This window comes from Schistocerca nitens, chromosome 6, assembly GCF_023898315.1.
Source record: "Schistocerca nitens isolate TAMUIC-IGC-003100 chromosome 6, iqSchNite1.1, whole genome shotgun sequence".
Classification (NCBI taxonomy): Eukaryota; Metazoa; Arthropoda; class Insecta; order Orthoptera; family Acrididae; genus Schistocerca; species Schistocerca nitens.
The window spans coordinates 186351705-186375051 of NC_064619.1; positions in this window are offsets into that span (position 1 = coordinate 186351705).

The following is a 23347-nucleotide window of genomic DNA, read 5'->3' on the forward strand; positions in this document are numbered from 1 at the left end:
ATGATGAAACACAGTAAGCTGGGGAAATCAACTGTTATCTGCTCTCAGTGCCGCGAACACGTCTGTGGAAAATGCAGCAAGAAGACAGTGTTATGTGAAAAATGTGTTTCAGAATGAGACAGTAAATTCTGTTTGCGTCATGTAGTGGACTGAAATGAAATAGTTATTTTGTATAAGAAAACACAGTTCGAACGTTATTGGAAAAAAATTATACAAAGTGAATGTTATGATTCGTTTGTTTTGTGTCTGTTGTAATTTATCCACTATACAAAAATAATGTCTAAACAGTAAAAATTCTCAATATTGCCACTTTCTTTCTGGGCCTCTGAGCCCCCCCCCCCCCCCCCGTCCTTATCAAAAATTATTTTGGTAATGCTAGGATTAGTAATTAATCAATGCATGACTTCAAGACAAGCATCATTAAGTAGTATGTAATGAAATTAAGGTAAGTTTATATGGTTTTGTGGGGTAAAAAAGGAAGTTAAGTGGAAAGACATCGACAGTGGACACGCACGTAGTGTTGTTCTGCCGCCAGCTCGTGTTCTCATCAGTGCTCTTCGAGTACAAAATAGCAGACGTGATAGAGTCACCATCGACTAGCTCCGAAAACTCATCGTCGAGTCTCGCAATCGGCAGCTGCCACCAGCGGGGGACGACCTACCTCTGTGCAGTGGCGGACCTGCAGTGACGGCCGCAGTAGCTGCAGATAAGGCTAGCTCGCCTGTGACGTCACGCAGTGTCCACCAGTGCGTTGTTGTTCACCGATGAATGTGCGCCCACGGTCTCTTTCGGCGTCCTGCTTTGACGTCACTCTTTAGTTCGACTGCAGCTGTGTACCTCGTCTGCACCGAATGAAGTCTGGCTAATCTGTGAAACAGATCGTGGGCCTGTAATCTGCTGTTATGTGTGCACAGTTACGGAAGACTGTTCCTTCATCAAACCGAGGGCGTCCTTTCTACGCCCCTTTTGTTTTCCTTTTCTAGGTTATGAGTGGGCTCGGACTTACTAACTACCCCTTCCCTCAGACTAGAGCTTTCTGTCACCCCTGTTGTGTAGTGTATTGTGGAAGTCAACATCCACACAAACAACGAAGGAGAGAAGTTGCGATGGCCGGTGACAGGTGTCCAAAGTGATCTGTGCATACACTTGCAAATTAACAGAACTCTTTATTCCTGGGAAATAAAGAATCATAGCTTAACTTCTCATTATGAAATGGGTTAATGTGCTTCCTTTGCCTCCTACATGCAATTACTTTACCCGCTATCACTGCTCGCAGAACGCAGGGTAAGTATCGTCTTCCTATTGTTCAGTACTGATGCTTTCGAAGTCTGCAACAGAACTGCATCCGACCTGTGATGGGAGACTGGTTAAGTCAGCAATGATAGGGGGCGCTTGACTCTGTCTTTCTAGAGATGTGGCGCTGCCTGTTCTTTCCATTGGCGCGTGTGTCAGCGCCTTCTTGATGCCATTTCACCGCGTTGCACTGGTCGGTGTACAGTCGGTGCCTTAGGACTGCCCCTACATTTCACTCGCCACAGATGCCTATCATTAATAATTAAAGTGAAATATACTAACGCTTGAATGTTAGAGTCATAACAATTTGTTGACAACGGTGGCTGTGGTGGTCTAGTGCAATTTTCCGTAATCGGTACATCTAAATGAACCTATATTGTACAAGGCACAACAAAATCTCTATTCCCTCAAAATCAGCTCATTATTAAAATAACTACTAATTATTATGTTGTTGTGTAATCTATTATTATTATCATTGTAAAACCGGAATAGACTCATACATTTATTAACAATTTATTAAGTTCAATTCATTGTAGAAAACAGTCATTTCTAATACTACTTTTGAAAGAAATAACTCTGCTCCTACCTTCAGTGAGATACTTGAGCATGCCTAGCTGCACGCAGACGGCTGATTCGTGGCAGAATAGTTGACAAAGCAAGCGTCATCTCTTCATCGATGGATCTGAGTCGCTCTTTGATGTTGTAACTTTAGTCACCGTCGAGAAGGCAATTCACAACAATATGTAGTTCAAAAAGGTAATAACACGTTAACTATGTTCTCAAAGATAGCTGGATATTCACTGCTTATTGAGAACCAAAACGCATGCAGTGGCACTTCGAAAAATATGATTTCAGTGTTCTGTCTGATTTCAGAACTGCAATTTGCCCTTGTAAGCGTAAACCTAAATTATTGGGAAGATGTTTCGAATCCACGAGTGGATATCGAACCTACTCGAAATCCTCATCATTCTAACGGAAATATTTTTTTAATTCTGCTGAAAGGCTAATGACAGTCCATCAACACCTCACAGTCGTCAGTAATGGCCCATACAGTAGAGTACATGTCACACAATCAATTTTCAACTGTCTGCATCCACAAATTTAACTTATTAATAAATCCTTGACTATTATCCATACTAGTCCGAATATTTTCGATTCTACCAGCTGTTTTCTCTTTAATTCGTTTAAATGTACGAAAATATCGGAAACATATGCCAACTGAGATACCCACTCAAAATCTGCCAATACTTCCATATACTGATGCTCCTCAGTAGTGAAAAATGAAAGTTGATTTAACACTACCTCTAAACAACCACCGTACTTATCAATATAGTCAACATGATCCTCATTAAAGAATTCAGCATCTGCATACGAGTAGATGTTTAAGATAATTCTCATTTATTGCTCCACCGCAGTTGTACACTACTTTAATTCGATTACATGTGCCGATCACTCTGGATCATTTTAAGACCCAAATAATTGCATCAGCAACCCGCCTTGTCTACTCAGTACAACATATCAGAGCACTGACAGTATTAAGTAACTGCATCAGTAACCCATCTCGTCTACTCAGAACAACGTATCAGAATACTGTTATGTTGTTTTATTAAACAATAATGAAATAAATTTCCAGTACAACACCCTGTTGCCAAGGACAGGTGTTACAGAGATAGTAATGACCCACTCGAAGCATTAAGCAGTGCAGTTGCATCAGATCGAATCCAGCTGCTTATTCGGTCACTAATTACCTCGTAGACAACTGTCTCAATGTGGCATCAGGCTGCTAGCTCATAATCAGAGTCATTTTTTTTTTTGCACGGATCGTAAATTTTTTCTGCCTAGCTCGCTTTGTATCTTATGTTACTGCTGCTCACTTGGACGTATGACAACACAAACTATCACTGTGTTTCCTGAAGCAATAATGAAGGAATAGGTATGGGTGTGCAGTTGTGAAACAAAGATGGAACTGTGCAAAATCATTTTATTTTTTGTTGGCGCACTTTATGCACAAGCCCGGCCGCTCGAGGGTTAAGAGGTGAGAGTATTTTATGTATGACTTGTTAGGGAACCTGTAGCACTGACTTTCATTGGTTTCAGGCTCCTATTCAAGTCGAATTTACATCACGTACTTTACAGGGTGTAAACGTTAACTGTTAATAACATACCGCACTGGTGGAGGGGATTTCGTACACTTGTAGCCTATCATGCCGGGAAACAGCCTCAAACTGGCCTACACAAGGCACCAAGATATAACGCATGCGCGCTCCGCGAGATTTTGAATGTCCACTCGCCTTCTTACGCCACCGGTTTAGTCGATAAGCTTTTTGAAATTTTGTACTTCGGTAACAATTTCAACTCTCCCGTGAGCAGAATGAAAGAAAAAAGACTCCTGCCAACGCTATTCAGAAAATGATTATGTTTACAATTCTATCAATTCCTTACAAATGCAAAACAAACGATTTCATAGTTCCTCGAAATTTGGGCAAACTGCCTGGCATCTGTAATTTGCTGCCACGATATTTCCGCGCAGTTTTTCTAGTCATCTTCAGGTGAATACTGACGAACAAGTACAGAACTCCGCTATTTAAGACACCACAGGCATATGTGTCGAGTTGCAAAGCACGAAATCCATGTGTAACAGGATTCCGCGTAGAAACTAACTGGAAGCCGTCGTCCCTATTTTTGTGGCGGCGTTCGTAGCGACAAACAATTCGCTGTAGAAACGGCTTACGAAGTCACCGCCACACTTTTAATAGCGGGCCGACCGGTCCGCTGGAACAGTGAACAGTCGGTACTTATCTTTATTAACGAAGATACAGAAACACAGTAGTGAACTCCGTGTCTACAGAGATCTGTCTAGTTCGAGTCGGAGCGGCTAGGTCAGCGTCGGCTGACGACAAACAACAACTCTGCTGCGATGAACACACAACTGACTAGCAAGTACACAATTCGGTGGCGAGTATACAACTGAGCGGCGAGTACAGAACTGTCCTAGCGCTCGCGACTCCAGCGCTTAAGAAGCCAGAAGCCAGCGGTGGCGCGCGCAGACTTGCGGCGATTTCCTGTCTCGCTGGCGCTGCTTATGCGGACGGCGTCCGGACTTTGATGCTGCCAACCTTATGGCAGCGGGCTCGGGTGGCATTACTGGCTAGGATATAACACCTATTGCTAGGAGACTCCATCATTGGGATTTCCACGGAGTCATTGAAGATGGAGCTCCAAAAGTTTGATGTATGGGCCACAATTTTTGATTCTACATCTACATCATCTACATCTACAATATTACTCTGTAATTACTCTGTAATTCATTTAACCAACGTCACGCTATTTCTCCAGTATTACACTCTCGAACAGCGCGTGGGAAACACGAACACATAAATCTTTTCATACTAACTCTAATTTTTCTTATTTTTATTATGATGATCATTCGTCCCTATGTATGTGGGCACCAACGCAACATTTTCACAATCTGAGGAGAAAATTGCTGATTCAAATTCCATGAGGAGATGTTGCCGTAACACAAAATGCCTTTTGCACGTATTAGATCCGTGGATCTCCAATATTTCGCGATAATACAAAACGAGCAGCCATTGTTGAACTTTTTTGATGTCCTCCGTCGGTGATATGTGATGCGAATCCCACACCGCACAGTAATACTCCAGAAACGGACGTACAAATGCAATGCAAACAGTATCTTTAGTAGATCTGTCGCATTTTCTTAGTATTCTTCCAGTAAATCGTTGTCTTTGGTTTGCTTTCCCCACAACATTATTTATGTGACCGTTCCAACTTTAAGTTTTCGTATTGTAACCCTTACGTATTTAGCTGAATTTATGACCTTTAGATATATGTGGTTTATCGTGTAGAGAACTTGCTGGCTTGGAAGAGGCGAGTATGCTGCTGGTGTTTCACTATGCGATCCTGAAAGGCAAATCTTACACAGAGCAATCGACACGCACTGTTTAGGCTCGCATCACGGAACGCCAGCGGCATACTCGTCTCCTCCTACCCAGAAAGACTGCCGTCATTCGATGAAACAAATACTGACGTCCGCATGTCAAACTTATGGAGCACCATCATTAACGAATCAGTGGAGCTAAATGTTTTTCCACCTATATTCATCTGAAGATGATCAGAAGAATCTGCACCGAAATACCGTAGCAGCAAGTTACTGACATCCGGCAGTTCACACGAAAGTTCATGGAACAAACCCTAAGTCGGGAGAGTTTTAAAATCCACAACGATTTACTTGTTAATTTTATGTAGTAAAAATTCACAAAATTTTTAGGTAAAATTTACAGAAACGTTAGTTTTACAATTTGAAAATTCATGGTCATGATGTGTCTAATAATCCAGGACGACTTTAAAGAGAAAAGAAAATGAACTTGAAACGGGTAAGACCAGCTAAGCCAGTGGCGTAAGAGGGTGAGTGGATCCTCAAAACCTCGCTTGGCGTGCATAAGCTCAGGTGGCTTTTGTAGGTAAATTTGAGGCTGTTGTCCGGCTTGATACACCGGAAATGTCGTACATCTAATTATTCGTTCGGATTAACCTATGCTGTATAACATGAATACTTTTCTGGGGTTTATAAAGCAGGTGAAGTCCTAGGAGCTGTCCGGTACATTCCCCGTTGCACTGAGCTTGATTAAATTAAAATCATATCTCCAATCACAGATTCGTGTTGGTTACGTAAGCAAGAATTCAGCGACACTAATCACTTGTATGAATCAGGTAATTAAAAAGTCGATAAAATTAATCAGTCAGTTTATGCATTAACATAAATTTTGCCTGGGCGACTGAAAGTACGAGGGGTGTTGAATAAGTAATGTAACACTTTTTTGTGAAAGCATGTTGGTTTTATTCAAGATTCCAATACACCATATTATTCTTCACTCTTTTGGTTACAAAACGATGTTACTGGAAGGACCTGCATGCCCGCATGGTACCACTCCACTGCTCGCAACGGAACCGACGTGTTACTGCATCAATAACCTCCCCATCATTGAAGTACTGCTTGTTATATCCACAGATTAACACACGTGTGCGAACCAAAAATTTTTTGTTAGGTGGAGCAAGGACACCGCTTAATTTTACAAAAAGATAAACTTCCTTCGAAAACAAAAGGCTTCTTCTCCTACCAAAATTTTATAACAAGCCAGAGAATTATGCCACCTTATTGAATTGAAATGTTAGCAGCTGAACTGAATTTACGTTCCTTTGTCGGGTTTTCTCTCGACGCTTTCCGGTGGCTACCGAGGAAGTAGACGGGTGCAGAGTCCGGGGTCGTCGGCCGGCGTAGCGAAGACGTGGCACCTGGACGTTCCGGCTGCGTCGAAGTATCTTCCGGGTGGCAGTCCGTGACGGGTCGAAAGATGCCTGATTCCCTTTCTCCCGGCTATTTAACACGACGGCTCCAGCCGTGATGTTATCTGGCCGATGGCGATCCCTGACTGGTGGATGGTGATATCATAGTATGACCAGCCGCGCCGGAAAAAGGCTGGTGCGCGTGCGTAGTTCGCCGCCTATTGAATGTTTGGCGGGAACGCCTCTAGCGCCGGCTGGCGGAACGCGCCGGTACTAAGTTGCAGGCGCCGCTTAACTCTGCGGCGGTAGCCGACCGTTGCGTTTGTGTGGCTGTGCGCGCCACGGCACTGCTGCCTGCACACAGTATTATTCATTGGGCCAAACAGATGGAAGTCGGAAGGTATGAGGTCTGAGCTGTAGGGTAGATGAGAAAGAACAGTCCAGATGAAGTCTCGTGACGATGTTCGATGAAAAAATGACACTATCAGCCTCGTAACGTGCAAGCAATTCTGCACAGATGATTCTTCTTTACTTTTAATGGCGTTCTGTTTGGCAGCGAGGAACCCACCGGGCGCACACCTTTGAGTACCCCAACTGGTGGAGAAGTTTGTCAGCATTATCAACAGAGACGTCCAGCTGTGCAGCAAGGTGTTTGAGTGTGATCTGTCAATCACCTCGAATGAGAGTGTCCGCACGTTCCAACATTGCACATGTCACAGCTGTGTGCGGCCGCTCGACTTTGTTGCGATGACAACAGATGCCTTGTCCAATGACTCACCGTGCTTTTGTTCACTGCCACTTCTCCGTAAACATTCTGCAAGCGCCTATGAATGTTTGCGATACTCTGGTTTTCCGCTAAAAGAAATTCAATGCCAGGTTCCTGCTTGGAATGAACCTAAGTTACAGACGCCATTTTGAAGGCTACGCATAGTAGCACCACTTCATGAAACTATAGGAGCTGAAGCGAAAATATTACACGATATCCCACAACAAATTACACATTTTTTTCAACGTAAATTGGCCATAAAAAGATACGTTGCATTACGTATTGAGTACTCCTCGTACCAATGGCTCACTTTGGTGGAGGGCTATCAGTTAGTGGGGGACGAGTGATTACCAAGTTTTCCTACCACGTAATTCAGGAAATGCACCAGATGGCGAAATCCGGTAGTGTAGCATGTAACGTAGCAGCTATGTTGCGTAATATTTTATAAGTTAAGCATACCCACTCTATTTGGCAATTTTATTTAAAGGCTGCAATAGTAATTTTGTTAATAACAGTTATAATAGTAATTTTTTAATAACAGTAATGACGTAAGAACTTCGCCCAAATTTAAATCAGAGTAATTCACGCCACCCATAAGTCGACGGGAATTAATATATTTTCGATATGAATCAAAGTAAATGTAAATGAGAGTATAGAAGCCAGTGAGCAGGCACATGTCGAACGATCAGTATAGGGGGCTCTGAGTCATCTTGAGCGGGAAGGCGCACCGGTTGACGTGGCTGGATGCAGATCGGAGTGCCAGTTGCGCGGGAAATTGTTAGGTTTCTATTACCTTTTCGGACAATTTCAGTTTATTAATAGCGTTGCAGTATCAGAAAGCGCGCGGGATTGTGAATGCTGAGGGGAAGCCCCTCTGTAGAACTTCGATGGCGATATTGCGAGATATCAGCGTCGAGATAAAATAGTTCCACTTGTTCTTAAACCTTCAGGTTAAGTAAAATATATTTTAAATATAATCTCAAGCACTTTATTGACGACAGGGCTTAAAATAATGATCTCCTCTATTACATGCTATTTTCTTTCATTAGTTTATAAATTCTTAGCAGACGAATGGAAAAACGTAGAAGCCGAACACGGGGAAGATCAGTTTGGATTCCGTAGAAATGTAGGAACACGTGAGGCAATACTGACCCTACGACTTATCTTACATAATAGACTAAGGAAATGCAAGCCTACGTTTCTAGCATTTGTAGACTTAGAGAAAGCTTTTGACATTGTTGATTAGAATACTGTCTTTCATATTCTAAAGGTGGCACTGGTAAAATACAGGGCTACTTACAATTTGTACATAAACCAGATGGCAGTTATAAGAATCGAGGGGCATGAAAGGGAAGCAGTGGTCGGGAAGGGGGTGAGACTGGGTTGTAGCCTATCCCCGATGTTATTCAATCTGTATATTGAGCCAGCAGTAAAGGAAACAAAAGAAAAATTCGGAGTAGGTATTAAAATCCATGGAGAAGAAATAAACACTTTGAGGTTTGCCGACGACATTGTAATTCTGTCAGAGACAGCAAAGGACTTGGAAGAGCAGTTGAACGAAATGGACAGTGTCTTGAAAGGAGAGTAAAAGACGAACATCAACAAAAGCAAAACGAGGATAATGGAAAGTAGTCGAATTAAATCGGGTGATGCTGCGGGAATTAGATTAGGAAATGAGACGCTTAAAGTAGTAAATGAGTTTTTCTATTTGGGGATCAAAATAACTCACGATGGTCGAAGTAGAGATGATATAAAATGTAGACTGGCAATGGCAAGGAAAGCGTTTCTAAAGAAGAGAAATTTGTTGACATCGAGTATAGATTTAAGTGTCACGAAGTCGTTTCTGAAAGTGTTTGTATGGCGTGTAGCCATGCATGGAAGTGAAACGTGGACGATAAATAGTTTAGAGAAGAAGAGAATAGAAGCTTTCGAAATGTGGTACTACGGAAGAATGCTGAAGAGTAGATGGGTAGATCACATAGCTAATGAGAAGGTATTGAACAGAGTTGGGGAGAAGAGAAATTTGTGGCACAACTTGACTAGAAGAAGAGATCGGTTGGTAGGACATGGTCTGAGGCATAAAGGGGTCACCAATTTAGTATTGGAGGGCAGCGTGGAGGGTAAAAATCGTAGAGAGAGACGAAGAGATGAATACACTAAACAGATTCGGAAGGATGTAGGTTGCAGTAGGTACTGGGAGATGAAGAAGCTTCCACAGGATAGAGTAGCATGGAGAGCTGGATGAAATCAGTCTCTGGACTGAAGACCACAACAACAACGACAGTTTATAAAATGAGTAACGACTTGATTACTCATCGGCATGGAGGTATGAATAAGATGGAGGTGAGCGCTAGTTTCGGAGTTGGCGCTTTCGGTCTGGAGAATCGCTCTGGGTCCTTCATGATGGACAGACCTGTATCTGACCGCTTCAATGAAATACTAACTTTATATGGTCAGTAAGTACTTTCACAGTACAAATTGCTTTCCAGCGAGTGCTCCGACTATCTGGATCAGCAGTTGAGTAGCGACAGGTTATTGCGCAATTAAATACGTCAGCAGAAGTGTCATAGTAGTCACCGTGCGGAAGAGGTTATGGTACTAGACTGTTACAGGGAGGGCCGTGAGTTCAAAACTCACTTGAACAGCAAAATTTTAATTTCTATATGCGGTTCGAGTTCATTCTAGAAGTTTCCACAAATGTCATGAATCATTGTACTGGAATGATTTGTAGCTGTATATATAATGTATGTGTTCTGGCCGTAGGCAGTTCGCTCCGCGCACCTGTATATGCAAGTGCTGAATAAATATTCGTTAAGTGAAGCTAGTGTTCGTCATTCATCTAAATACGAGGCCTGTTCAGAAAGTAAGCTCCGATTGATTGCCAAATTGAAACCACAGTGAACATCAGAAATGTTTTACTTGTAACAATTAGCTACACCTTTCAGCTACTTCTCTACGTAGTCGCCGTTCTGACTTAGACTTTTGTCATAGCGTTGTACCAACTTTTCAATAGCCTCATCATAGAAGGCAGCCGCCAGTGCTTTCCGCCAATTCTCCACGCTGGCCTACACCTCGTTGTCTGTGTCAAAATGTTGTCTTCAAAGACAGCGGTTCATGTGACCAAAGATGAAACTCAGGGGGAGACAATTGCGGACTGTATCGTGGGTAATCTCACATTTCCATTTGAAAACGATGCAGGAGCATCTTCATTGCCCCTGCAGAATGCGGCTGAGAATTGTCTTGAAGAAGAAACAGCACGACAGTTATGTAATGTTAGCTGCATAGCTTCAGGCGAAATTTCTCACCAGGCCCTCGTACTTGGCGGCAGACACTATTTTCTAGACATCTTTACGCACTCACTGCGAGCTCAGAAATGAGAAGAGCGACGTGATGCTAACTGGGGTTATACTAGAGACACTACCCAACACATCTGTGCAAAGCTTTATCGGATTTTCTTAGTCGTTTCCATTTCGCGACCGATCGGAGCTTACTTTCTGAACGCCCCTCGTACACCTTCTTCTATGTGACATTATTCTGGTGGAGACGCTCGGTATTGGAACTTGTGATAGCGCACATTATCGACGACACAGTGGCTCTCGGATTAACTACAGGTGCCAAACATTACAGTAACAGTAACCGACGAATCTACTGTGGGGTCGAAACTGGTAGCCTAAACGAAAAGCTATAAGAATAACAGCTGCAGGAATGCAGCTGAATAATGAAAATTTTATTAAAAAAAAAACCTCCATAGGTGTATTTTAGGTACCGTGCGCTATGATGCCACAACCCTTGCCGTGAGCAAAAGCGTACGAACTGTCTTCGCAACTAATACGACGCCGGCACACTTTGTAGAAGTTAGTTACGAAACATTTGACGAACTTCCAGTCAGCTGATGACGTTCATTTAGAACGATTGTTGCATAATAAACACACCTGATATACAGCTGTGATGTTTGTTTCATTGGCCGGCCAGGGTGGCCTAGCGGTTCTAGGCGCTACAGTCTGGAACCGCGCAACCGCTACGTCGCAGATTCGAATCCTGCCTCGGGCATGGATGTGTGTGATGTTCTTAGGTTAGTTAGGTTTAAGTAGTTCTAAGTTCTAGGGGACTGATGACCTTAGAATTTAAGTCCCATAGTGCTCAGAGCCATTTGAACCATTTTGTTTCATTCATATTTACATTATATTTATTCTCAGACTGAGTTGTCCGAAGGTGGCATAATCTCGATAACTTAGGAGTAGAATGTCGCGGAAGGCTTTGCGACCACCGAAAGAAGCGCTCCCCGTTGGAAGACGACGCAACCGCCCTTGCGCAGAGTCCGACCGGCGCACCAGAGGCCAGTCGCGGCAGACGCAATTTCCTCCGCACGTGCAGGGCAAGGGCGGCGCGGCGCTCGGCCGCCAACTCGACGGAAGGCGGCGCCGCGGAAGGAAGGAAGGAAGGATGCGGGCCAACCGCCGCCGAGCCCCGCCGCGCCGCGCCGAAATTAGCTTCTCGAGTCGCGTGCGCAGTCAAAGCTAGGAGCTCGCCTAAAGCGCCGTAATTTGGTTATGCAAAGGCCTGCGTCCGCAAGTAACGGCCGGGGCGGGCGGCGCGGGCGCGGGCGCGTCTATACTCGGGGCCCCCCGGTTCCTCGGGCAGCTCCTCGGCATCGGCTGGAGCCTCCAGCGCGGCGCCGGTCCGTCTGACGTTCCCGCCCAGAAAACGTACCGCCGGCTAGCAGGCGCGCTGCTCCCAACTTGCCCGTGGCAGTCCCGAAGATGCGCTTTTCCTTCAACCGTCTGCAGACGGCCGAGTTCTGATGTAATATATTCCACCCCAACTCCGCCAGTGTTTGCTCCAGTCGACACTGGGAGTAATTCTTCCCGGAGAGCTGTAGACGTTGTGTTTTGACTATCACCTCGAAACAAAATGTAAACCTACGAAATTAACTTTTTGTTTTGCTACACCTCGAGATCCTGGCGCCACAGTATCTTATCACACAGCTGGAGCACCCAAAACAGAGTGGCGAAAACCATCTCCACTTTTCCAAGGTCTGCGCCATTGGCTCATATTGCGGCGTGCTACGGGGCTTGACTGCGGGCATCTGTCTGTAAACAACTACAAAATTAAATACGTAACTTTACTTTTTTCGAACTGACAATTATAACTTTATGACTACTTATCGTACAATATGGCAAAAGAAAATTTTCTTCCTACTCCATTGCAAAGGTTGAACAAAAATACGGAAATACCTTGATAGATGCATGTTTGAACATAATTGTAGACGCTAGCTGAGACAGCAGGTTGCGCTGTTGTGTTTGAGCACGAACGGCACCACATCCCCAATACGCTACAAGTGTTAGCTTCGGCAGAACCGTGTTCTACCCAATCTACACAGTGTGCCTCATTTGCTTTAAACCTGTGGCTATGGAAAATGAAAGCCATGGATTATGCTCACAAAATCACTGTATTTACTCCAAACAGTCACCTCCAGAACCAATACACAGCTAAAATTGTTTTAAAAGTGTTTTAAAACAATAAATTTCCTTTACTTAAAGTCTATGGTCACAAATTTTTTGTCGTCAGACTGCCGGTTTCGGTCTACAATGACGATTTTCAGATCTGTTTCATAAAGCCATGTCCCAGTATACTGGAGCCATAGTGGCATCGTCAAATACTAAAGACAAAATCAGCGCCAGCACCGTCAAATGTATATAAATAACGGAATACACAAGAGACTCTGGGCATACCATTGTTTATATACAAGAGTCTCTTGTGTATACCGTTATTTATATACAACCTCTGACAATAAAGTTCAGTGAATAGTCCTGTAATGTTAACGTAGATGAACTATGAACTAAAGTTACTTTACCGTTCTTCGAAATAGTTACCTCCCATAACGATGCACCGCTGAGCTCTGCGATACATGTCCCGGAAACTTGGAACGAAGTCTTCCTTTGGGATGGTGTTCAAATAAATGGTTCAAATGACTCTGAGCACTATGGGACTTAAAATCTGAGGTCTTCAGTCCCCTAGAACTTAGAACTACTTAAACCTAACGAACCTAAGGACATAACACACATCCATGCCCGAGGCAGGATTCGAACCTGCGACCGTAGCAGTCGCGCGGTTCCGGACTGAAGCGCCTAGAACCGCTCGGCCAAGGATGGTGTTCAAAAGACGCGTCACGTTTGATTGGATGTCAGGAATATCGTCAAATCTCTATCCTTTCGAAGCGAGTTCGAGTCAAGGGAATAGGAAGAAGTCTGCACGATCGACATCGAGCGAGTATGGTGGAAGTTCAAGCTGCACTACCCCCTTTGTTGCCAGGAAATGTTTGACGATATTGGCTGTGTGTGGGCCAGCGTTCTCGTCAACAAAAAACCGGGAACCTTACTGTGCGTACTGCGTAGAAGTCACATGAAACGAGTCCAAATTTCAATGTACCGTGAAGCGTTCAGCGTCGTTCCCTGAGGAAGAAATTCCTTGTGGATAATGCCTTGACAATCGAAGAAGGTGATGAGCATCATTTAGATGCGTGATTTTGCGGCTCTGACCTTCTTCCGACGAGGTGATGCCAGAGAACGCCATTTCATGCTTGCCGTTCCATTTCACGGTTATACAGGAGACACCAGGTTTCATCGTCAGTGACAATACGGTTCAAGAAATTGGGTGTCGCATCCACAGTTTCGACAAAATCCTGTGAATCCTCTAAACGTGCCTGCTTCTGACCGTCAGTCAAGTGATGTGGCACGAGACGACAACACGATTTGCTCTTCCCTAACTCCTAGGTAAGGATTTGTCCCACAGATTCACGGTTCATCTGCAGTTCATCCACTATCATGCGCACGGTTAGGCGGCGATCGTTCGTGATTACTGTCCTTACTTTCTCAATGTTTTCGTCACTGACAGCGGTCGCCGGTCGTCCGCTACGGAAACCGTCAGGAACACTTTCCTAGCTTCCTCGAAATCGGGCGGACCACTCGTACACACACTTCATGGACAGTGCTTGAGCCCCATAAACACGTACCAGCATTGCATGCGTTTCTTTATGTTTCTTCCCAAGCTTAAAACAAAACTTTAAGTTGATCCTTTGCTCGTTCATTGTCCTGTTCACAGTTCAGAACCAACGCACGAAACAAGCACTTTCTTCAACAAGTTTAACATGGAACACACACGATGCTCAGCTGAACTACAGTGGGGGCAGATTGCCAACACCGGCCGCTACGCAGGTGCAGCGTTGTGAGTTGCCAGTGTTGACCCATCGACCGTTCTTACATCATTCACCGACCTTTGTTGTCAGAGGTTGTATATTTGACGATGCTGACGCTGATGTGTGTTTAGCACTTGACGATGCCACTATGGCTGCAATATATTAGGGCATGTCTTTATAAAACAGATCTGAAAATGGTCATTATAGGCCGAAACTGTTAGCTAACGACAAAAAATTCGTGACCGAAGACGTGAAGTAAACGAAACTAATTCTATATTAGGACCACTGTTCAATTTGCAACCACGTCGCAGCTTGTGTTTTTAAACAGACACTACAGTCCTTTTTCGGAATAGCACATAGTACTGCAGTACAATTTTCTTGGATGTCCTATATTGCATTGTGTTGGTGTCGTTTCAGTGCCACTACAATTTGGGGAACAAAAAGTCAACTCGGGGAAAATCCGGTGAATATGGTGGGTGACCCAAAACTGTGATCCATCTGCTGGCCAAAACGAACACACAATGTTAACTTTGTGGGCTTGGTCACTGTCGTGCGGGAGCTACCGGGAACCTACCTCTCGCTGTTCGGGTCGAATTCGATGAATACCCGCCCACAAACGATGGAGGACTCAGAAAACTTGATTTTGCCTCGCTGTACCACCACCGTTTTCCGAGAAGTGTCAGACACGTACTGTTGCTTTCGCTGTCAGGCGTCTGCTGCAGTGAAACTAATACTTTGATCTTCGATACGGCTGTAGTTGAAATTCCAAGAATCGTAATGCCACTTCTCGCCATGAGATCGCATTCCGGTTTGGAATTTCACGCAGCAGGCAGTCCTGACGGAACTGGGGCACACTGCACATGTAGTGGTCAGTGCATTATGTCGGAGTTAAGTGAATTCGAAAGTTGGCAACTTGTTGGTGGCTGCACGGCTGGTGCTTCCGCAACCGCTGGCGCCGAAGCATTCGGTGTTTCATAACGTACCGTTTCGAACACTTATACTGCATACAGGGAAAGCGGAGAAACATTATCTGCTAAGTCACAACTCAGACGGAAGTGAGTGTTCAGTGATAGTGGCAGACGGACATTGAAGAGGGTTGTGATGAAAAATAAGAGGACGATAATAGCAAAAGTCACTGCAGGACCGAACGTCGCTCTCGAGAACCGTATCAGCACCAAAACAACGTGAAATGAGATCTACGAGATCTATAAGCAGTGAGCTGTAGGGCGAGTTGGAATTTTACAACCACTCATCACTGACTTAAATACCAACAGTAAAACGTGGCGCCTAACCCATAAAACATGGACCGTGGGCAAATGCAATGAATCATTTGTTCAGATGAGTCTTGTTTCATACTCTTTACAACTTCTGGCCGAGTTTATTTCCGAAAACTGATACATGGCGGCGGTTTGTTGATGATTTGGGGAGTCATATCATGGTATTCCATGCACCTCACGGGTGCTCTGCAGTAACGCATAGCTGCGACGGATTATGTGACAATTTTGTCTGATAAGGTCCGTACCATGGTACAGCGTTTATTCCCCAATGACGATTCTGTGGTCCGCCGGCCGGGGTGGCCGAGCGGTTAAAGGCGCTGCAGTCTAAAACCGCGCGACCGCTACGGTCGCAGGTTCGAATCCTGCCTCGGGCATGGCTGTGTGTGATGTCCTTAGGTTAGTTAGGTTTAAGTAGTTCTAAGTTCTAGGGGACTAATGACCTTAGAAGTTAAGTCCCATAGTGCTCAGAGCCATTTGAACCATTTTTTTTTGATTCTGTGGTCCAGGACGACAGGATCCCTCTTCGCACAGCTCACATCGTCTAGGACTGGTTTTGTGAGAACGGCGATGAACTGTCGCAACTCCCTGTCCACAACAGTCGCCAGATATTAAGAAAATTGATCCTTTGTGACCTACTTTGCGGAGACATATAAGTGATCGCTATCCACATCCATCATATTTACCTGAACTTTCCACTGTTTTGGAGAAAGGGACCAGATAGGTCCTGTTTTATCTATTCTGAAACGACTGTAAGCTGTTTAGAACGCCAACGTGTTTACTAAACCGTATAAATCATGGCAATGCGTTTTTGCTGTTCCCATACTTTTGTCCAACCCCTGTAATAAGATGAAGGTTGTGACTCCAACTCTTCTTTCGGTTCTTCTCTTTAGTTTCTGCAGTCGCTAGGCAATCTCCTTTCTGCTCGCTTCGGAGCGGCAACAGCAGCTGCATAGTTACTCTACCCATGGAGGAACTACTGAAGCCGGCCGCGGTGGTCTTGCGGCTCTAGGCGCTGCAGTCCGGAACCGTGGGACTGCTACGGTCGCAGGTTCGAATCCTGACTCGGGCATGGATGTGTGTGATGTCTTTAGGTTAGTTAGGTTTAAGTAGTTCTAAGTTCTAGGGAACTGATGACCTAAGATGTTAAGTCCCATAGTGCTCAGAGCCATTTTGAACCATTTGAACTACTGAAAGATAACAGAAATGCATTGAGATCTAAAGGATTCGGTAGACGTCTTGGAAGTCAAACAAAATTTTGACCCATAGTGAATGAACAGTCCAAAATAAAGACATGATTAATGTACAGATAAATGGAAATTCTGGTAAAAGCCTACCTTGGGAAAGACCAGATGGGGACTCCAGAGAAATGTAACAAGGTAATACTAGCCCTACGATTTATCTTAGAAGACTGACCAAAAAACGGAAAAACCTGTGATTATAGCATTTATAGACCTAGAGAAACATTTCCGCAATGTTGACTGTAATACTCTCTTGGAAATCCTGCGGCAGAACACGTGGAACGAATGGTATTATACGATTTGTACCAATAGCTAACTTCAATTGCAGAACATCGAAGGGAAGCATTACTCGGAAAGGGATTGTGACAGAGTTGTAATCTATCCTCGAAGTTGTTCAGTTTATACACTGAACAACCAGCAAAGGAAACCAAGGATAAATTTGGTAAGGGACTTGAATTTCACGCAGAAGAAATCAAAACGTAGAGGTTGGGCGATTACGTTAGACACGGCCAAGACTTTGGAAGAGCAGTTGTACGGATGAATAGTGCCTTGAAATGAGATTTTGAAGTGAAGACCAACGAAAGGTAAATAAGGGTAATGAAATATAAATGAATTAAATCGGGCGATGGTGAGGTAAATTGATGGAGGTAAATAGATAAGCAAATGAATTACTATAAGTGGTCGATGACATATCCTATTTGGGCATCAAAACAAGTGATGACGGCCAAAGTTCAGAATATATATAATGCAGGTACAAAAAGCAAGAATATCATATTTGGCCAAAAGAAAATTTTGTTATCATTGAATATAAAAATGTTAGGAAGCCTCTCCTGATGTGTAGCCTTATACGGAAGCGAATTGTGGACGTTAGACAGATTACACAAGCAGAGAACAAAAATTATTAGAACTTGGTTCTATAAAAGAATGCTGCAAAACTCGTTAGCCATAGGAATCAGTTAAAAACGAAACTGCATTAAAATCATTATAAGCTATCAGCCCTCTACCTTGGTATGAGCTCCTTCTACCCACCTGTGAGTTACTAAAGACACAGAGCGGGAGAAACGCCATGCAGCACGTAACAATTCACCTTCAATACGTGGGCGACGACCAAAACCAACGCCTGAGTGCCTTCGTCAGCAGCTGGATAGTTTAAGCATGAATCAGGAACACTGCCTGGAACAATCAAGCGTGTAGGTAGTGATGAAAATTACTCCTTTAGTCACCATAGAAAAACAAATCAACCCGTAAGTCACCCAACGTCCTTATACAAGCTGTTGAAGGCAATGATTTAGTGTAGAGTAGCAGACACAAACAGTTGAGCAAACATAGATTACAAAACTAAACTTCCGATCAGTGGGTATCGTCAGTTTTCACATACAGCAATGTGACACTGGATTTTGATATGAAAACAGTTCGAAGAATGTGAGCTAATTAGAGGGTGATTGGGAGATGTATGTTGGATATTACTAGACGAGACTGGGAAGTAAATAACTGGATTAATTAAAAAACTGCGATGTTCGGTCACATTAATTTGGCCACCTGTCGAAAACCTGAATAAACAGGGCTTGCACTGTAGACCGCTCCGAGACATGCAGGAAGAGGGTCAGTGAGGTTGTGGAAGGTATCGACACAGATGTGGAGCCACGCCGACTCGAGCGTCGTGTCCAGCTGCGCTAGGTTTCTCGGCTGACGATGCATGGCGCCTACAGCTCGATCGAGGCTGTCCCACAGGTTCTCAATTGGGTATAAATCCGGCAAACTTGATGGCTAAAGGGCACGATTAAGTCATCCTTGTACTCTTCGATCCACACGCGTACACTGCAAGCTATGTAACACGTTACATTGTCCTGCTGGTAGATGCCATCGTACCGATGAATTACAAACTTCATGTAGGGGTGTACATGGTCTACTGAACGTTCCAGAATGATGAGATCCCCCAGGAAATGCCACGTAAACATCTCTCATTAGTGGCCTGCCGCGCACCAGAGTTGCCTCCGAGCCGGTTTTGGGTAGAGCCGTTTTGCCATACACGATGTACATCATGTGATCAAAGGTATCCGGAGACCTGGCTCCAAATGACTTACAAGTTCGTAGCGCCCTCTATCGATAATGCTGGAATTCAGTATGGTGTTGGCCCACCCTTAGCCTTGATGACAGCTTCCACTCTCGCAGGCATACGTTCAATCTGGTGCTGGAAAGTTTCTTGGGGAACGTGATTTAGTAACAAAAAACATGTGGACAACGGTGTTTGGTCACACAGCTTATTAAAATGGTTAACATATCCCGATGTAGTAAATTGCGTACTGATCCGTCATGTAGGTGCCCTCCACTTCAGCTCATTAGTCACTGAATGCGCCACTAGTCAGCTGTGCACACCATCCGCTTAAAACCAGCCCGACTATGTTCCGCTCTCTCTTTTCAGTCTCCTGTAGATCAGTAAGTAGGCTGATCAGAATGACGATACGACGGCCCGGTTTACTTCCCTATTCAAAAAATGATTGCCAGGGACTTAAACTGCACCAAGTAACAAGAAGTTACAACAGTATAAGCAATTTAGTTGCTGCAGGTATGGCTCCTCTTAGATGAGTATCTTTCCGCATGATTTTATAGCGTGCTTTTCCTATTACACAAATTAAGCAACTTTTTGGCAACATTCTCTGTGTGGAAAATATTCTTTTACGCTTTCAATTGCGGTTATCCATGAAGCACATATGATTTAGTAAACTACTCTCTTCGATCAATCAATTTCGTACCCGTTTCCCTTCTTTACACTTATAATACGTTCGTCAAACTTTGTTACAAAATGTATTGTTTCATTCGCCATCATACTCTGAATAATTTTGCAGAGCATAACCCTCAACCGTCGATACCTGACCACCAACAAAAGTGCGTATGAACTCCGCCTCAAACACTTACCGTTACCTCTTTTAGTAGAACGACTAAACCATTACCCACTTACCGGCCTAGTGAGAAGCAACCTTAAGTGTTACGTTGGAGTGAATTTCGAAGCAGGTGATAGGCATATCAGGTGACGAAGTGATGAGATGGCAGCTGGTTTTACTTTCCTAGTCGAAACACGTATGGATACGTGTGGATTGTGACACAGTTTAGGGTGTGTATGTCTGTGTCTTGAGTCCCGCCCCCCACCTCCCCATCCACACCACCCCTTACCTTCTCCCCTCGTCCAAGGTCTTGGCTAACAGCCGACGCGGGTTATGTAAATACTATAGTGATGATGGAAAGTTCTGGGTCTGACTCCCATTTTTTTTATTATTTTACTGCTTACTTCTCCGAAATGTACATTCCCAACTGAGAGATATATCTATTGGTGTAGAAACTGTGATAAAAAGAGATTTCACATCCCATTGCATACACATTTCCCCTACTTTAACTATTATAGTATGTTTCATGCTGAGCAGTTAACACTGTACAAAAATACTCATCTCAGGTACTCACAACAAAAGTATATAAGGAACCGCACATCATTGCTGGAAAAATATACGTATCTGGTTTCCCTGATCTGAAATGCCCATGATTTGCGATATGACTACAGCAGCGTTCACCCCACACGACCTAGGGCCATTTATTCTTTACCTGTCGTTATAACTGGCACGCACGAAATGTACATTCGATGTATCTTCACATTTTTGCTATATACGCTCTCAGAATTTAGCTACTAATACTCTCTGTAACTTTTAACGTCTATCTTGAAGCGTCTTCTACTGTGGCTTGTTGAGCCTATCGGTAACACTCTCACGCTGATTAAACAAATTAGAAAATCCTTCAATGAATGTTAAACTTTTGCATCATTCACGCAGCGCGACCTATATCAAAAAGTTATACGGGGTGTTACAAAATGGTACGGCCAAACTTTCAGGAAACATTTCTCACACACAAATAAAGAAAAGATGTTTTGTGTCCGAAAACGCTTAATTTCCATGTTAGAGCTCATTTTAGTTTCGTCAGTATGTACTGTACTTCCGCGATTCACCGCCAGTTGGCCCAATTGAAGGAAGGTAATGTTGACTTCGGTGCTTGTGTTGACATGCGACTCATTGCTCTACAGTACTAGCATCAAGCACATCAGTACGCATCATCAACAGGTTAGTGTTCATCACGAACGTGGTTTTGCAGTCAGTGCAATGTTTACAAATGCGGAGTTGGCAGATGCCCATTTGATGTATGGATTAGCACGGGGCAATAGCCGTGGCGCGGTACGTTTGTATCGAGACAGATTTCCAGAACGAAGGTGTCCCGACAGGAAGACGTTCGAAGCAATTGATCGGCGTCTTAGGGAGCACGGAACATTCCAGCCTATGACTCGCGATTGGGGAAGACCTATAACGACGAGAACACCTGTAATGGACGAGGCAATTCTTCGTGCAGTTGACGATAACCCTAATGTCAGCATCAGAGAAGTTGCTGCTGTACAAGGTAACGTTCACCACGTCACTGTATGGAGAGTGCTACGGGAGAACCAGTTGTTTCCGTACCATGTACAGCGTGTGCAGGCGCTATCAGCAGCTGATTGGCCTCCACGGGTACACTTCTGCGAATGGTTCATCCAACAATGTGTCAATCCTCATTTCAGTGCAAATGTTCTCTTTACTGATCAAATTATAAATTTTCACAATCAACATGTGTGGGCTGACGAGAATCCGCACGCAATTGTGTAATCACGTCATCAACACAGATTTTCTGTGAACGTTTGGGCAGGCATTGTTGGTGATGTCTTGATTGGGCCCCATGTTCTTCCACCTACGCTCAATGGAGCGCGTTATCATGATTTCATACGGGATACTCTACCTGTGCTGCTAGAACATGTGCCTTTACAAGTACGACACAACATGTGGTTTAGGCACGATGGAGCTCCTGCACATTTCAGTCTAAGTGTTCGTACGCTTCTCAACAACAGATTCGGTGACCGATGGATTGATAGAGGCGGACCAATTCCATGGCCTCCACGCTCTCCTGACCTCAACCCTCTTGACTTTCATTTATTGGGGCATTTGAAAGCTCTTGTCTACGCAATCCCGGTACCAAATGTAAAGACTCTTCGTGCTCGTATTGTGGACGGCTGTGATACAATACGCCATTCTCCAGGGCTGCATCAGCGCATCAGGGATTCCATGCGACGGAGGGTGGATGCATGTATCCTCGCTAACGGAGGACATTTTGAACATTTCCTGTAACAAAGTGTTTGAAGTCACGCTGGTACGTTCTGTTGCTGTGTGTTTCCATTCCATGATTAATGTGATTTGAAGAGAAGTAATAAAATGATCTCTAACATTGAAAGGAAGCGTTTCCGTACACATGTCCACATAACATATTTTCTTTCTTTGTGTGTGAGGATTGTTTCCTGAAAGTTTGGCCGTAGCTTTTTGTAACACCCTGTATATATATATATATATATATATATATATATATATATATATATATATATATATATATATATATATATATATATAAGGGCTCTCATGAGGCAGATGGAGACGGACCCCGTATTGTGCTAGAAACCGCATGTAGCTACTACTAACAAGTGGTCCAGGATCGTTAAATTGTACCTAGTAGCAAGGAAAAAAAAACACGATGTGCAGTTTTGTTGCCGCCGGTATAGATTCTCCCAGGTGATGGTAGATACACTGGATTTCACGTCCTGAAATGGAAAAATAGAAGCGAAATTTCGACAAACTCAGTGTGGAAATGCATTATTTTGGGCTTTCAACTGAGAGTTCCCAACATATCCCATTTTCGTATGCATCTTCATACAATTTTCGTATGCATCTTCTGCTTCTTTTTCTTTTTTTGTATTTTCAATCCTTTAATCCTTTCTTTCAACTCTTACAGGATAAGCTCTGCAGCAAGATACTTACTTGAGTCATCTGCAGCTCTGAATCATTTTGTAGTGCACACTCCTCAGCTGTCGATACTAGACCACAAGCTGAACCGTGTGTCGACGCACATTACGTCGCTTGCCGTTTTCTCATTTAGCCGGGCTACCAACCCACTGGCGACTTGACTAAATTATTGGCGGCGTATGAACCACTACTCACGTGAAGTAGCAAAGCAGATGGTACAACTGTGACATTGAAACTGGGTTTGTTGTGTGTGCTTTGTGCGTCTGCCACAACCAATCACGTAGTGCGAATTCCTATCCATTCTGCGGCGACTACTGTATTGAGTCTCTCAGCTTCGGTATCGCCACTAGCCTAATGCACTTTGTAGCTGGAAGCTCTCCATTCGCCGTGCAAAGTATGGGCGAGGCAGGTCATGT